The sequence below is a fragment of the Octodon degus genome, unplaced genomic scaffold (genome assembly GCF_000260255.1).
Source record: "Octodon degus isolate 3935 unplaced genomic scaffold, OctDeg1.0 scaffold00124, whole genome shotgun sequence".
In the NCBI taxonomy this organism is placed as follows: Eukaryota; Metazoa; Chordata; class Mammalia; order Rodentia; family Octodontidae; genus Octodon; species Octodon degus.
The window spans coordinates 1,684,516-1,690,458 of record NW_004524700.1 but is presented as its reverse complement, the minus strand read 5'-3'; the positions used below and the strand labels follow the sequence as shown (position 1 = coordinate 1,690,458).

Here is a 5,943-nt window from a genome sequence, read left to right as displayed (position 1 = left end):
TTTTTTCAGAACTGGAGATTGAACTCAGGCCCTTGCGCTTGCCAAGGAAGCACTTATTCTACTGAGCCATCTCCCGGGCCCCTTTCTTTTTTGTTAATATTCTTTTTTTTTCATGTATTTAGTACAGGGTCTACAGGGTCTACAAGGTCTCACTACATAGATGAGAACTGTAGTGATTCTCATTTTCAGCCTCCCAAGTGCTGGGATTACAGGCACATGCCACCACACCCAGCCTCAGTCACTGTCTCAGCGCGCCCCAGGGGCAGCCCTAGCATGGCACCCTGGCAATCAAACCCTGGCCTCTGTTCTCTGCCTGAACAGGTGGTGTAGTCTGCTGAGCTATCTGGCCAGCCCTAATGTTTCTTTTTAACATTTAGATCTTTCATCCATTTTGACTTTAGTTTAGTGCATCATGAGAGACATGGTCTAGTTTTAGTCTTCAGCATGTAGAAAGACAGGTTTTTTTTTTTTTTTTTTTTGTACTGGGAATTGAACTCAGGACGTTGTGTTTGCCAGGCAAGCGCTTATTCTACTGAGCTAATTCCCCAGCAGAAAGACAGTTTTTCCAGCACAATTTTTTAAACAGGCTATCTCTCTTACAGTGAACATATTTGGTTCCTTTGTCAAAGATAAGGTGACTGAGTATGTCTGAGGTTATGTCTTCATCTTCTGTTCCAATGATCCTCAGGTCTTTTTCTTGCCAATGCCATGCTGATTTCATCACAGTAACTTTGTAGTATAGTTTCAGGTCTGGTATTATGATGCTGCCTGACTTGCCTGTGTTGCCCAGAATTGCTTTTGCTATTCTAGGTCTCTTCTCATTCAAAGTGAATTTTAGGAGTGTTTTCTCTAGCTCTGTGAGGTATGCTAATAGTATTTTAATTGGACTTGCATTATATCTGTATAGCAATTTTGGGAGCATGGTCATTTTCATTTTGGTGGTTAAATGCCCATCACTGAGAAATAAGTAAAAAATGACATTTTAAAAAAATATAATGGAGTGCTACTCAGTCATGAAAAAGGATAAATTTAAAACTTTTATAAATAAGTGGATGCAACTTGAGACCATATTCCTAAGGGAAACGAATCAGACCCATATGAGTAAACATCATACTGTCTCATTAGTGTGAGAAACTGAACAAATAAATAGATCCAAATGTACAGTAGGTGTTGTGAATTGAGAAGAAGTCGTTCAGAAGAAAAGACAAACTGATGGGGAAAAGGAAAAGGAAGAAAGACACAGAGGAAGAAAAATACATTTATTCACAAGATAGTTAAGGTAATTACACAGCTAGTTTCTTTTAGTTCATTGAAAAAAGGTTTGTGCTAATATTGTTTAGACAATATATCATGCCTATGTCTTATATGCTGACAACACTATGCAATGTATTAATTATTGTAACTCTCCCATTAACCTGTTTTGAAACTCTATTTTCTTGTTGTTTTTATTTTTTTTCTTAAAATAGAGAAAAATGTTTTTGGTTATTGTTACTCTTGCTACTCTCATTTTTCATTTATATATTACTGTTAAAATGATTTTGGTGCCACTAACAGTATGTTGACATGTTGTGTTTGATCATGCTGAATTTGTCCAGTGAGATTTATACTTTCGTGTTTGTGTTGATGAGTGTTTTGAATCTTTTTGTTTCAATTTGAAAAATCCCTTCAGTACTTCTTGTAAGGAAAGTCTTGTGGTGCTAACCTCCCTTGCTTTTTGTCTGAGAAAGTTTTTATCCTCCCTCCTTCCCTTCTCTCTTCCCTTCCCCTTTTTTCCCACCCCACTTTGTAATAGGTATTAAGCCCTCAGTTTCCTAACTTGGGGATCAAACGCTCACACATGCTAGGCAAGTGTCTAACTCTGAGCTGTATCTTCAACTTTCTCTTTTTTCTTACCGTATAGTTATTTTGATAAAATATTCTTGATAGGTAGTTTTTCTTTAGTGCTTTCTATATATTATCGCAGTCTTGATGCCTTGCAGGTTTTTCATGAGAAATCTGCTTATAGTCTCATAGACTCCTTAACATAAATTTAGTTTTCTTTTGCTTCTTTCAAAGTTCTTTCTCACATTTGGCATTTGTAATTTAATTATGTCTTAGTGTAGACTTTTTGGGTATAATATGCTTAGAGAATATATGACTTTGTGAATGAGGATATCTATTTCTATCTCTAGATTTTGAAAGGTTTCAGCCATTTTATTTCTTTTTCTTTTTTACATGGCTATTGCTCTATATCTTCTTTCAGGCCATAATTAGCATAACCCTTAATTCTTCCGGACATCACTTTCAACAAACTGAAGAAATAATTTCAAACACAAGTCCATTTAGGTAGTATACAACAATGGAACTACAGAACCATTTGCAATCCAATTCCCAGATGTGAGGGTTATTAAGAAATTGAGGAGGGTCAGCCAAATTACTCAGCGGATTAAAGTACCTGCTTTTGCAGACACAGCGGCCAGGGTTCATCCCTAGTGTGCTGTGCCAGCTCTGCCCCTGGGGCAGGCTGAGATGGTGATTGAGACTTGGTGTGGTGGTGCAAGCCTGTAATCTCAGCTCTTGGGAGGCTGAACACAGGCGGATCACTATGAGTCTGATCTATGTAGTAAGAACCTGTAGACCCTGTAATAAAATAAAAAAAAAAGAAAGAAAAGAAATTGAGAAAGCCCTAGTCCCGTTTAACAGTTGCCTATGGATGTTAACAATGAAGCAAAGTCTGTTCTTCTGCCCATTTCCTCATTAAATAAATCAGACCACAGCTGCAGGATCAAAACACAAGAATCAAAGCACCAAGGCTGAAAACAAGCTTTGACACCTACTATATAAATGGCAGAGAGCTACACAGTGCTCCCTTATCCAACCCCTGCACATAGCACTGCTTCCAATTCACCTCAACCTCAGCAATAATTTCCCCTGACTCAGCATTCCAATAGGTGTACCCAGAGCAATATTGGGCTCAGCTTTCTGGGTTCGTTAATTGGCTATATATGTACTCTACATTAAATAAAATTAATTGCAAAAAATACTCTTCAAGAAAACTTCATAACAAAATACCAGATTCCTTATCAACAAGAAAAAGGATCAACTTTAACAGGCCAAAGTAGAAGACAGGGAGTCTGCCAAGACTTGGATAGCTGGCACAAAACACCTCTGACTTTGGACCCCCTGTGCTAAAGAAGTCACTAGTAGAAACTCCTAGGAGTACGAGCTGTAAATATCCAGAGTCAAGTGGGAAATAAGAAGGTCTTTTTCCCATTTAGTCATCCTCTGAGCTCTCAGATCTTTCATTTGTAGCTACTTTCCAATTTGTGCGTTTGTTTGTCCTTCTCTGTACTTCATTGTTAGCTACAGTAGGGACATGGATTTTTTCCTCTCTCTTTTCTCTTCAGAGTTTTTAGTGTCTCTTTCCTCAGTTTCTTTAGAACTACTAGATGCTGAATCATCTGACTGGGAAATGTGACTTTCTGCCCCTAAAAATTCAACTGTTTTTTTTTTTTTTTGAGGGACTTTTTCTGGATTTTTTCTTGTGTTTATGTAGTTGTTTCCAACTCTTCTCGGTACTAGAAGCACCAGTTTCTTCTAAGAACTCACTTGAGGAATCTGCTGTTACATCTGTGGCTTCCTTCTTGCTTTTCTTTTGTTTTTTTGTGTGATCTTTTCTTCTGCTTCTTTTTGTGAGACTTCCTTGACTTCTTATTTTTGTGGGATTCATGGGTAGACAATTTTACCTGAGATGTTTTCTTCCCATTGGTAATATCCGGCTGATCACTACTGTCTGTTTCGAATTCTTCAGGGTATAACTCCTTATAACCACTGTGACCCCATCTGTGTGGCATGTTTGTTTCATAATCATACAAGTTCTTGTTCCACGATTTAGGTTTAAGAAAAACATCTTCCAGTGTCCCAGAAATTTCAGTCTTCAGCCTCCAAAATTCTCTCTGATTTTCTTTTTTTTTCCATAATTTGATAAACAAATAGCAATGAGACAGTTTCAAATCAAATCGGTAGGACAGTTTCAATAATTAACACACTGCATACATTCTTCTTAGTGGTTAATTGCTGTACAAGATGCGGACTTGATATCCTATTTACAAACCATTAGAACAAATCATTCTATTCATTAAGAGAATGTAACTATATATCTATCCTAACCACTTTGAATACACAGATACAAAATGAACATTCATCTGTATACCCTTTTTTTGGTTAAGTTCCATTATTTGAATATTATAGGTGTTCTCTCTGACTTTCTTTATCAAATCAACCACTAAGCATCTGACTTGAACTGCTGGACAACCATTTCCTTTTGGTTTCCTGGTAAGTATCCTCCATCTGTTTCTCCATTTCCCTTATTTTCCACATATCTGACTCTTCGTGGATCTGATTGGGAGCATCTGTGTGCCAGATGACATTCCTAAGGAGGGCCTTCCCCAGTGGAACCTGGGACATTCTTCAGTCCCACAGTCTCATGTGGCAGGGGTGGGGGAGGGAGAGGTCTGAGAGAAAAAGCTCAGCCATTATTTATGTAAAGAATCTTTCTGCTTTTTGCCTTTGTCTTCTTCTGGTCTTTTATATATAAACTGAGTCACTTAATGGGTTCTCTTAAATCCCATGTGATTTCTTTACTTTTTTTTTTTTTAAATTCTTTTTCCTTTTTGTTTTTCTAAATGATTAATTTCAAATAACCTTTCTTTTGAGTTTTCCGATTCTTTCCTCCACATGGCAGCAGTTTGTTGTCACAGCTCTCCATTGAATTTTTCAGTGCAGCCGTGGTATTTTTCAATTCCAACACTTTGGTCTTGTTCTCATTTAAGGCTCTTATTTCTTTATTAAACTTCTCATTCTGTTTATGTATAACTTTCCTGATTTGATTTAGTTATCCATCTGTATTTTCTTTTAGCTCATGTAGTTTCTTGAAGTTGGTTATTTGAAATTCATTGCCAGGCAGTTAACGAATCTCTATTTTTAGGATTAATTATGAGAACTTAATTTAGTTCTTTAAGGGTGTCTTGTTTATCTGATTTTTTTTTTTTTTTTTTTTTTTTTTTTTTTTTTTTTGTCTGTGTAGCCTTGTACTATGTCTATGCATTTAAAGGAGAAAATACCACTTGCAGTTTTTATATGTTGGTGTTGGTAGGTGGGAAACTCCTGCCATGATTCTGGGCATTTGGAACTGCCTCTAAGGTCATCTTATCTAGAGTTGGACTGTGGTCAGTAGGCCCATTGCTAAGGGAACAGGGTATTGTATTCTCTGACAGGTCCTTGATAGATGTAATTGTCGCTATAGATAGAGTGGTCGAAGAGGGATTGAATCAAGCCCCAGGGTTATTTCTGGGTCTATAGATGGTAGGTCTGTTAGTAGGAGCTTTCCACAGATGTGGAAAAGGCTCCTGATGGTTCCCTGGGCAGTCTTCTGTGTGGACCCGAATGCTTTCAGAACTATGGTGGAGGAGAAATAAAGCAGAAATATAGGGCTGAAGTCATATCTGAGGGCAATAGGTCTGTTATGGGGACCCTGATGAACAAGGCATCCCCTAGATCTCTGTGTACATGCAGCTCATATCAGGAACATGGCTGAATGGATCTGCAGTGGACTCCACGGAGGGGAGGGCTTCTCCTGCTCTACATCTTGAGCTGTGCCTGCTAGGGCTGCACCCACAGGGTGTGCCTCAGTTTTCACAGGGTCCCTATTTGGTCTTGGGCTTCAGGCAGGCTTTATCGCCTGTCTGAGCACCAAAGCTTCCACAGGGCACTTTTGTCTGTGGTTGGCTGCCCGGTCATTATTTCTATGATGAGATGTGAGCTGATGATTCTTATTCTGCCATCTTAGTAATATCACACTCTTAGATGAAAGTTTAATTTTCATTTATAAGTGTAAAAATCTGAAACAAAGTATTTACAACTGTAATTTAGCTGTGAATTAAGAGATAAATATATGATAAACTC

General features: G+C 37.9%; 1 pseudogene; it reads right to left on the bottom strand.

The window, feature by feature from the left end:
* Positions 1–3,253: 3,253 nt before the first annotated feature.
* Positions 3,254–4,446, bottom strand: LOC101561180 (annotated as a pseudogene).
* Positions 4,447–5,943: the final 1,497 nt, after the last annotated feature.